The sequence below is a fragment of the Macrobrachium nipponense genome, chromosome 38, assembly GCF_015104395.2.
Source record: "Macrobrachium nipponense isolate FS-2020 chromosome 38, ASM1510439v2, whole genome shotgun sequence".
Classification (NCBI taxonomy): domain Eukaryota; kingdom Metazoa; phylum Arthropoda; class Malacostraca; order Decapoda; family Palaemonidae; genus Macrobrachium; species Macrobrachium nipponense.
Window position 1 is genome coordinate 21,069,143 of NC_061098.1, and position 12,005 is coordinate 21,081,147.

Here is a 12,005-nt window from a genome sequence, read left to right on the forward strand (position 1 = left end):
TATATATATATATATATATATATATATGGTTATGCATTCATAAATTTTTATAGATGTTGTGCGTGTGTGTGTGCGGGTATGTTACATATGCATTTTTTTCTCTTCTTAGCGGATATTTTCCATCACTCACACATTTTTTCTCATAGCGGATATATTCACCTCATTCACACAATATTTTCCCCTCACTACATTTTTTCTCTTAGCGGATCTTTTCACTCACTCATATCGTACCACGCATTCTCGTTTTAATTAAGTTACAGAGATAGTAGAGAGAGAGAGGGAGGACGCGAGAGAGAGAGAGAGAGAGAGAGAGAGAGAGAGAGAGAGAGAGAGATGGCGAGCTGAAAACTTTCCCCCCAATCGTTTTAAACATGGGTAGAACTTTTTTGTACAGTTTTTTAGTGCCACGTTTTCCGTGGCACTGATGGCCAGGTAAAATATTTATCTACTTGTTTTTTTCTCAATTTTCGTTTTCTTTTTAGCTGGGAAAAAAAATAGAGGGACGGATGTTCGGTTGGCGTTTTATTTTATTTTATATATTTTTTTTCTTTTCGTGCTCCCAATTTTTTGTGAAATGATTTTTTTCTTCGGTATGTGCTATGCTGGTGAATTTTTTTGAGCCATCGTTTCGTTCTCTCGTCCATATCGTTGAGGAGTTTATGGACTTGAACAGGAGTTTGCTAGAGTTTATTTACTTTGCGTTCGTGTTTGTATACAGTAATCCACACCATTCGTTTAAATGTTGTCATTCATGTGTGTGTGTGTATATTATATATATATATAATATTATATAATATATATATAGTATATATATATATATACACCAGTACACATATTGATAAGTGTAATGTATTATATATATATATATATATATATATATATATAATATATATATATATATACTCTCTCTCTCTCTCTCTCTCTCTCTCTCTCTCTCTCTCTCTCTCTCTCTCTCTCTCTCTCCTCTCTCTATATATAATATATATATATATATATATTATATATATATATATATATATGTATAAAGAAACTAGACATGCTTAGAATATGCACTGGACGGCGCTGTTTGAATTAACAGAGCACCACAACTCCACAAGGTAAACATGCGTATGAAATATCAACAGAAACGAGCTTTGGGATCTATAAGTGGGATGAAATGATTTTAAATAGAAAAAGGATGAATGAGGCTGTATTTTTCAAATATTTAGGAACAGTAACCTCCAGTAGGGATTCTCTTGGGAACCAATTAGAATCAAATTGTATACGAAAATGAGGATTATGGATTATACTTAAAATGTACTGCACTCTGTAAGAAGGCTTGGACATGGCCTTTACACAATCCCTGGGGAATATTTGAATGTCAGCTAGGCTTCTGCAGGGACCAGGATGTCGGAAGACCGAGAATTCAGATTTTCTTGGATGAGAACTATGACAAGGGAGGCTTTAGATAAGTCGCGACGAAGATTTTGTATATATATATATTATTATATAATATATATATATATATATATTTTTTTTATTTATTTAAATTTAAAATTATAAAAATTAAATCCGAGTGAAATTTATTTGTCCGTCCCGGGTTGGGGCCGGGGTAGGTAGAGGATCGGGAGAGTAGGGGAGATGTTATAGGCTGCGCCGGTACCAGCGCAGCGGTTCACGCCCCATCATTCTCTTGTGTGTGTGTGTGTGGTATATATATATACGTATATATATATATATATATATATATATATATATATATATATATATATATATATATATATATATATATATGTATGTATGTATGTATGTAAAATGTGTGTGTGGGTAATGGTCAGACTAGTTTTCCAAACATTAAAAAGAGTATAGAAGAATCCGCAGAACACATTTCATGGGCACATTGTAGAAATTTATTAATTAAAGCCCGAGTATATAGTATATATTGTATATATTCATCTGTGATTACGCTTGGGGATCAAGTGTGCTTAAAATACTATTGACATCAGAGCTTTTCGTATTGAACTACACTTGTTCCCTTTTACTTTTTTGTATTAATTACTGATAGGCATAGGCAACGCAGCAGAGAACCGGATGAAGTGTTTTCTAAAATGATGGAAAACACAGCAGATACAAGAGGCATTTCTGAGAGCAGAACAAGAATTCGAACCCTGATTTCGAAGACAGAGGCTAGAAATTAAATATCCTTATTGGAGAAACAAAATCCACATTTATTGTATATGTACACACACCACACACACATATACACACACACACACACACACACACACACACACATATATATATATATATATATATATATATATATATATATATATATATATATATATATATATAAATATAATCTTTTCTTTCTTTTCTTTTTGTTAATCCGTAAAGAAAGCTTTCGGGAAACTGATTGAGTCTCCTTTCCAAAAGAAGAATCGAACAGTTTCCCGAAAGTTTTCTGTACAAAGTTAAGTATATCTTAGTTTAACCAAACCACTGAGCTACCTAACAGTTCTCCTAGGGTTGACCCAAAAGATTAAATTTTTTTGACGTGGCTAGGAACCAACTGGTTACTTAGCAACGGGACTTACAGCTTATTGTGGGATCCGAACCACATTATATCGGGAAATGAATTTCTAATCACCAAGAAATGAATTCCTCTGATTCCTCATTGGCAGCACCTGGGAGCGAACTCGGGCTACCGAATAGATTTATTTAAATGTAGTATTTACTACTTATACATAACTGGGGATTTGGTTCTCCATTTTGAGACTCTTGTTACTATATTAGTATTTTCGTATGGTTTCATTCTTATGAAATTTCTCAAAAATATTCCATCCTTTCACCTGCGCCTAGATTATTATATGCCTCCTCACTTCCTTCTGGTGTCTCATTCTCCTTTTACTCGTCGTCTATCGATAGTCACGCAGCTTAACCGAATCATCCTGCCTGAAATGGCGAATTCCAAAGGAGAGGGTTAAGGCGGCCGGGGACCTTCTTCATTTGTCTCTGCCTCGACTCATTCTTCTTGAAGGAGTCGAAGGCGTCGCTATTCCTCTTGCTCTCATCACCTGCATCTTAATCTGACCGCCTTCAAATTTATCCTGTCACGTCCTGTCCTGCTTCTAACCCCCCCCTCCCCCCCCCCCCCTCCCACGTCACTTCCTCGTCGCATCGTTTTACTCCTTTCTCTTTCTTTCTTTCTTTCTCCCCCACGCATTTTCATACCACTTTCACTTTCGTCCTTCCATTTCCCCTCTTCGCTTATTATAGTTTTTTTTTAATCTCACGCCCTCCCTTCTCTCCCGCCTTCTTTTTCATTTCTCTCTGATTTTCTCCCGCCGCTCCTTCTCTGCTCGCATTTACTTCTTCATTCTTACTCTTGTGAGTCTTCTCTTTTTCTCTCATTCCTTCTCCTACATTCATGCTTTTTTCCTCCCTCGCATTTTTCCTCGGAATCCCCCTCTCCTTTACTCACTTTGGGTGTGCGTTTATGATTAGCCGTCGTGGTTCTTTGGAAGGATGTCTCTGCGTCGTGTCCCAATTTTACTGCTCTTACTCACCTTTGCCTTTCATTCTCATTGAAATTTGGTCTAGCGAGTGGAAGTTTGCTGCCTTTTTCGCTAGCCGCTATCCTTTGCTTCATAAAATTATCATTAGAGTTGGTTATACCTGTCCGTTTAATGATGAGTATTGGTTATACCTGTCCGTTTAACGATGAGAATTGGTTATACCTGTCCGTTTAACGATGAGAATTGGTTATACTTGTCCGTTTAATGATGAGAATTGGTTATACCTGTCCGTTTATGATGAGGTCTATTTTTTTAATATTTTATTTTTTTAATTGATTGGCATAGAAGAAGAGTACTCTTGAGTATATTTTATTGGCTTACATTAAAGTCTGCCTTAAAATAAGAAGAAATGAATAAAACAGAAGTAAACATTCTCAAAATTTCCTTTCCAGTATCTTAGTTTTGTGTATTTTCGTTTTTTATGTCTTTGTTTTGATATTAAATATGGCGTGTAATAGTGTTCTCACGCATGCAATTGTATATATAGAATTATGATTATTGTAGCTTTTGTTTCACAGTTTGTTGTTATTACTATGAATAACTTTAGACGTGTTTTGTGTGATTTTTTTGTGTAAGGATAGTTATTTTCCTTCAACATTTTCATTAACTCTGCTCTCGGGAGTTTAACCGTTTCAAGGTTAGAGGCGTTTTTACAATTACGGACTTCATGTCCGTAATTCCCTTCTTAGGCCAGCAGGTATTATAGACTTGAATGGAACGTGCCCATATTGCATCACTTTAGCCCTTGATTTTAATCCATACTCATACTAGGCTCTGGTCAGTTTAAAGGGAAAACTTTCATATGTATTTGATTTGGATGAAACTATGGGAGGTAGGTTGCTAGGTTCTTTAAGCTTTGGTGAGACTCGATCTTAGGAGCAAAGAAAGCTTACCCAGTTGCTCCTAGAAATTAAAGAGCGTTTGTAATTATTTTTAATTAACTGCAGTACGAGTTAAAATATCATGTAAAACTGAGACTTATTAATATTATTATTAATAATGTGGTTCAGGTTTTTTTTTTTACTATTGTAGTTCATGTTTGCTTCTCTACAGTGAATTTGCCTCTGAAGAGAAAAGTTGTAAAGTAATGCGTTCCGTAACATTTTAGTTTTGACCATTTTCCATTTTGACAGGAAAATTTGTGCTTTTCAAATGATATTGTCTGTATCAATGGAGCTTTTACAGTATAGGAAAATATATATTGGGGGCAATTTTTTTTTTTTAGACAGTAACATCGCTATTTCTTGGAATCTGGTTTAACTTGCTCAAAGAAAGCGTGACAGAGAAACATAGCAAAGCTTTTAGTCCATAGTCAGTTTAGTCTGCGGTATGGACAGATTACATAAGTTCGACCTTATTTTTTTCCCTATAATACATCCCTCCCTATAAATACATCCCATCTGGGGCTAATACGGATCCCCCTCTTTGTCTTGACATTGACAGTATCCTCTCGTTCCTCGTCGTTGTCCTTGTCATTTCCTTTTGTGCCACTTAGGAAGTTTGGCTTTCACGAGGAAAAGTGCGGACATTTCCTCAAGTTCCCTTAAGTCACTGTAAGAGGGATGCTTGTTAAGATTATGCCCGCTTTGAGCTACTCTCGGAAAGTTGGTTCTGGTACTGAAGAGAGAAAACTTTCGCTTCTCGTCCTCAGATGCCTTGTAGGTACCTTTCTGTTTTTTTTATACTGTAAATATTTTAAGACTCGTTCGTCTGATATCAGTGATACCTCAGAAGAAACATGGTTTTATCCATTTCTTTCATTATTTTCTTCTCTTTCTTTATTAGAGAAGCAAATTAACCTGTTTCTTCGTTTTCTCTAAGGACGAAGAGAACCCATTTTTGTTATATATATTTTGTGAAGAAAAAGTCGTGTTTTGTTAGAAGCTTCAATGGACCATATTAAGCGGATTTTGCTTAGTATGAGTTACCCAGACATTTTTTTTTTTATCAAGCCACCTCAGAGTTAAGAAACCTTTTTACAAGTCGTTCAGTTTCCGTTTAAAGCAAATTTTAATAACCTTAACGAAAGATGAAACAATGAAGGTTATAACTTTGTTTTCAGCTGTAACGGCATTTGGATAAACAGCGAAAACAAATACGAACCTCAGGACTCACCCTTCCAAAAAAAACCCAGGAATGAACGTCTTCCTCGCTACGATCACAATAAATCCTACTTTGGTGAAACAGCCGTTCGTAATGAAATTTATAGGGTGGGTAGCCACTCATTGCAGGAATGAGAACCATCATACGTATTGTGGCGAATCATCACAGCAACAGTCATTGACAGCATCCTTATTGTAAATGGATACAAGTCCGTCGTTAGGCCGAGTTCTGTCAACAGGAAGAAATGAGAGCGGTTATATATTACAGATGCAACGATCTTGCGACACAAAATTTTCATCCAAGGAAAAGGAACAAAACCGCATAACATCGGAATGTTGCCAGAGATAAACGTCACAGACACTATACACAGCGACCTAGTATGAAGGCTGCCTGTGAAACCCACTGATGTTCAGTGGGCTCTAAAGGCGTGAAGACTGCTTCGCGAACAAGTTGCTCGTGTGTAGCATTTAAAATTTGTTAAATATTGATCCTAATAAAAAAAAATGAGCCGAAGTTTCTTCGGCATAATCGAATTTTATGTATAACGTATAATACTATATGAAACTCTCAGCTACGGTCCATGTAACTTCAGATGCGTGATCATGGCTAAATTTAACCTTAAATGAAATAAAAGCTACTGAGGCTAGAGGGCGGCAATTTGGTATGTTTGATGAGTGGAGGGTGTATAATCAACATACCAGTTTGCAGCCTTCTAGCCTAGGTAGTTTTTAAGATCTGAGGGCGGACATAAAAAGGCGCGGACGGGCAGATAAATAGCCATCTAAATAGTTTTCCTTTACAGAAAACTAAAAACAAAGCAAGGGCTTATTTTCTTCTATTATTGTACTTATTGATATTTGTTTTCGTTATTTTATCAGTGAACTGATATCCATAATGAATACCGATCATGATTCCCGCACTTTATTTACAAATTTTCATACTCTGAAAACATGTTATATAATTTCTGTTTTTATTTGACTTCGGCAACAGAATTTGATTAAAAAAATATAATAATAATAAAAAACCTGAGTGAATTCGAATTGTAATTTAACATTTTCACTTTTCTGTTTTTGAGATCATTCCTAAGACATGTTTAGGAATGAATGAACCATAAGCTAACAGAAAAAAGCTTTCCTGTTTCATACTCATCCGAAGAGAGAGAGAGAGAGAGAGAGAGAGAGAGAGAATGATACAACGGTAAATAAGATGCTGAAACGTTTTCCAGATCTTCTAGAGTTTCGGTGTGAGCGATGGCGGTATTACGTAATAGCAGCAAAAAAAGTCGAGCCTGAGCTTCGTTGTTTCCGAGTTTTATGTGTTTGAAGAAGCGTTACCAATGTTGTCATTGTCATAATGGACGGCGTAGGATGCCGGGTTTCGTGTTGGCTTTGGAATATTGTTTTCTTTGGATCGAGGCTTATTTTTTGTTGCAGTACTTCTTTGGTTGTTGGGCAGTCTGTTGTTATTATTATTATTATTATTATTATTATTATTATTATTATTATTATTAGTTCCTGGTTGGACGAGTTGGTTACGTGCTCGACTACCGATCTGAGGGTCCGGGTTCGATTCCAACAAGGAATCAGAGGAATTTATTTCCGGTAATCGAAGTTAATTTCTCAATGTGGTTCGGATCCCACAATACGCTGTAGGTCCCTTTGCTAAGTAACCAATTGGTTCCTAGCCACGTAAAAATATCTGAACCTTCGGGCTAACCCTAGGAGAGCTGTTAATAAGCTCAGTGGCCTTGTAAAGGTAAGATATACTTAACTTATTATTATTATTATTATTATTATTATTATTATTATTATTATTATTATTATATATAATGGCTATTTCAACCGCGTGGGGGATTCATGACAAAAACGTGATATTTGTGGTATTTTTCAAATTTTGCATAATATAATCGATTTGACAAATAGCACGTTTTTGACGTGAATCTCCCATTTGGCGTTTTAATATCCAATTTGAGTACAGAAGATAAGTCAGTATTAAGAAGGATAGAGATACTTCTATACAAAATAAACGCGGCTGAAATAGCCATTATTTCCAATAAAACCTGTATGAATGAAGGTCTTCTTCCAGCATATATTATTATTATTGATAATATTGATATTGATACTATTATACTATTATTGGCGAAAAAATCTACTGATATCAGTGTCAGTAGTACGTAATATTAGAAATATGTAAATAGTGCGAAAGCTTTCGAGAATTGATCGGTTCTTGATAACGAGAATCGAAAAGGTTCACAAAAAGCTCTCAAATAATATATATATATATATATATATATATATGATATATATATATATATATATATATATATATATATATATATATAATCTTAATTTAGACTTGCATTAGTGTGGATTTTTTCACTATTTCAGTTACTCATGTCATTATTATTATTATTATTATTATTATTATTATTATTTTATTATTATTATTATTTTATTATTATTATTATTATTATTATTATTATTAATGGTGATGGTGGTGATGGCTATTGGTCAGTATCAGTAAAGGCACTTTATTTGATTCGTTAAGGTACCGTGGTTGACAACTAATTTTTCATTTTATTATCATAACGTTCACCAAGAAATGAAATGTCCATAATAACGATGTGGTTTTAAGATAAATTTAGCATTATGAAATAGTATTGTTCTTTGAAAGGAACTTTTTGGGCTAATGGATTATTTTCAAAACAATATTTTTTAAATAAAAATCCACTTATTGCTCAAAATGCCAGTCCCTTGACCAGTCATTCATCGTCAGCTCATCAAGACAAACTCTCTCTCTCTCTCTCTCTCTCTCTCTCTCTCTCCTGGTAACACAGTAGTAGTTTCTGTAAACTGCAGTATGCCCCCGCCACTTGTGACATAAACAGCGGATTACGTACATACTTGTTAGTCGACCACTGTGGATCGCAGCTTCGAGGGACAGATGTGAGAGAAAGAATACCAGGCGTTGGTGTCATTACTTAGTCGAAATATAAATAAAGTAAATACCATTAAAACGGGATTGCTTCAGTGAGGTAATCTCCCCCCTTCAGCTACTTATTCTATTCCATAATCCTAAGATGAACAGGAGATATTGTTTTTATGGTTTTCTCGAAGATAAGACTTTTGAAGAGGGATAAAGTAGATTCTCACTCTCTCTCTCTCTCTCTCTCTCTCTGAGGGGTAGTTCGTACCTTGAAGGGAGTCAGGAGATTGCCCAGTTGTCACTCATGTGGAAAAGAATCGGCACATTTCCCTCCCCTCTTGCGGTTAATGTCGTTATGTCAAGGGGGAAAGGAGTGGCTCTGCAGGAAAGGGAAGGTAGAGGTTTCATGAGGGTGTAGGGAAGGCATCTCTCTGGTCAGGCATTAACCTCGTTTAGATCTAGACTTCAAACCTCGCCTTTCTTTTCTTCTGTTCCCATCAAAGGGGGAGGGACACCAATCAGAAAGTCATCTCATTGATGTGACAAACCCATCTCCTCTCAGCGTTTCCTTAGCAAAGAGGGTTTGAGGGGAGTGAGAGTTATCAGTTGATCGTATATTATATGTTACCAGCTTTTTTTTTTTAACTGCTTTTTTAACAGCCTTTACCGGTTTTCTGTACAGCGCTGTGAAGTGAGAGGTTTAATGGGGGTTCGTGTTGACAGCGCTGTTCAGAGACCAACCTCTTTTTTAGACCACAGCCCCAAATCCAGCCTCTCATCTTCTCCCCTTATCTATGGAAATGAGAAGGCCCGATTTCTTTCCCTTCAGATATAGCAGCTTAAGTAAGAGCGTCTTTTTATTAAAGTCTTCAGAGAACTTATTATTAGAATATGAGAATGGAAATTAGGGAGATTTTTCACATGATGTCCTTCGACGAAAACCCCGAAATGGAGAACTTAGTGCAACGAAATCTTTAGTTCTTCCCCCCTTTTTTTTTTTTTTTTATCATCTCCCTTGGTTGGGCCGCGAGATGAGATCTGATGCTGTCTCTCATCCCCTCAGGGACAAAGCTGGACTGTTTCTTTTAAGAACCGCGACCCTACATAAACTTGGGGTCAGCTTCCGGACATGAGAGAGAGAGAGAGAGAGAGAGAGAGAGAGAGAGAGAGAGAGAGAGAGAGAAGGGGGGGGGGGAAGTGCTCCTAAAGAGAAAAAGAAAGAGACAGATTTTAAGTTGTTCTTGTACGTTTATGTTTTTTTCTTCGTTTCTGTTAAATAAATTTTTTGAGCTAAAAAAGCGAGGAAGAGACGTATATTTATTTTCTATGTTTCCCTCTTCAAAAAGAAGAAGAAAAAAACTGCATTTTGAAAACGAGTCTTCACAGTTTCTTGACCTTAGTCGGAGTGTAGTTTCTTATCTCTCTCTCTCTCTCTCTCTCTCTCTCTCTCTCTCTCTCTCTCTCTCTCTCTCCCTGTTTCCCCACTTCCCATTCCCCTCCCAATCATTGGACAAAGGTCTTCTCTGCCATTAGCGGATGTCTTCCCCTTCCTGCACCCAGCCTCTCCTGTGCCATCAATCTTTCTCTTCTCTCCCTTCTCCTCCCATCCCACTTTTCCTCGTCCCCTCCAATATGGTTTCGGCCATCATAGGCCCTTCATGACATGACAAAGACGGCGATGGGGCAAGCCCCTCGCGGCAAGTCTTCCTGATCGCTCCCTGGGGGACTTTTCCGTCATCCGTGGCGATGTTTCAGGAAGTTCCCTTGCTTTTCGTGTTGTGGTTAGAGGCGCTCCCGCCCCCCAAAACCCCCAACCCCTCTCTCTCTCTCTCTCTCTCTCTCTCTCTCTCTCTCTCTCTCTCTCTGAAACCTGAAAAGCGTAGTTTGGTGTCCGTTTGCATGTTTCAGTATTGTTAGAACGTTATCAGTGGTTGATTTATGTTACGTATTATCAAAATGATTTTGATTGAAAATATATCCTCTCCATATTTTATTGTAGTGGCCCAGCGACTTGTTTTCGTTCTTACGAATCATCTTAAAATGCGTTTTTATCTGATTACTATTTCTAAGGGTGAGAAGGACACTCGTCTTATCAGTGAGACGATTTATAGGACTGATTCCAGGCGCAGCAATTGAGGCAACATATATATACTCACACACGCATATATCTATATATATATATATATATATATATATAATATATATATATATATATATATGTGTGTGTGTGTGCGTGTGTGTAAACGTTTATTCCTCTGTTAAAACAGTATACGTCTCGAGTATAAAAGGCCCATTAAAACACTCTGGTTTTAAGCTAAACACTATATTTCGGTGGACTGACTTCCACCCTTATCAAGTAGCGAATGACAGACGAAATTACTTGCGGGGCATATCTCCTACTATATATTGCGCAATCACATTATATATATTATATATATATATATATATATATATATATATATATATATATATATATATATATATATATATATATATAATGTGTTTGAATAGATGGCTAGAAAGATAGGCGGACATGTTTATGTATAATATGTACACGTGTTTATTGATACTTCCTTTTCATTGTCGCTTATCGATTGCACCGTATATGGTGTCGGAAGCAAAAAGCTTCCATCGGAGGAAGGTGAAAGAAGAAATGGAGTTACTAAGACCCAACATTTTTTGGTGCCGTTTTGCAGTTTTTGACAAAACCTTAATCAGAGAAAACGCTCCTGTGTGTGTGTGTGTACGTCTGTGTGTACGCCTTCCGCAAACCACCTATCCTTTACGATGCTCATGAGAGAGACAGACAGACAGACAGACAGAGAGAGAGAGAGAGTTTGTGTATCTGGTTCGACGCCATTCTCACGAGGGAACGAAAGAAAGTTCAGGCATCTTTCGAAAAAAGACTTCTACTTGTTTTCGCGAATCTCTATTAAACTAAGGCGACATTGTTTTTTTTTTTTACATTTGCTCTCTCTCTCTCTCTCTCTCTCTCTCTTGCAATTATACCCCTAATTCGACTCTCGCACGGGACGAGGATAGATAGACGGTTGTATCCTAAAATTCCAAAGTGCCTCTTTAGACCTAAACTGTGAATTACGTACATAGTTGTTGAACGACTATTATAGGTCGTAGCTGAGATAGAGAGAGAGAGTGAGAAAGAGAGATGAAGGAGAGGGAACACTAGATAGATAGGTTGGTAGATAATTTTATTAGCCACAGACCTCAGTACAATCTTATTTGTGGAGCGTCAAAATGTGTGTATACCTACCATCAAAACGATAGGGGCCTCAACCAGGCGGGCCTCATCCCACGGGGGAACACATTCATTACATATTTTCTCCCTCTTCTCTACCATAAGTCATCATAAATCATATAAATCTATGTGAGTGGAGTGAAGAATAAAGGAATCCCTTTGCG

At 36.7% G+C, this 12,005-nt stretch overlaps 1 protein-coding gene across 4 annotated transcripts in view; it reads left to right on the forward strand.

Moving 5' to 3' along the window:
• Positions 1-12,005, forward strand: part of LOC135209700 (scavenger receptor class F member 2-like) — a 901,938-nt gene that overhangs the window by 208,272 nt on the left and 681,661 nt on the right. The gene's annotated exons all lie outside the window — the stretch shown is intronic.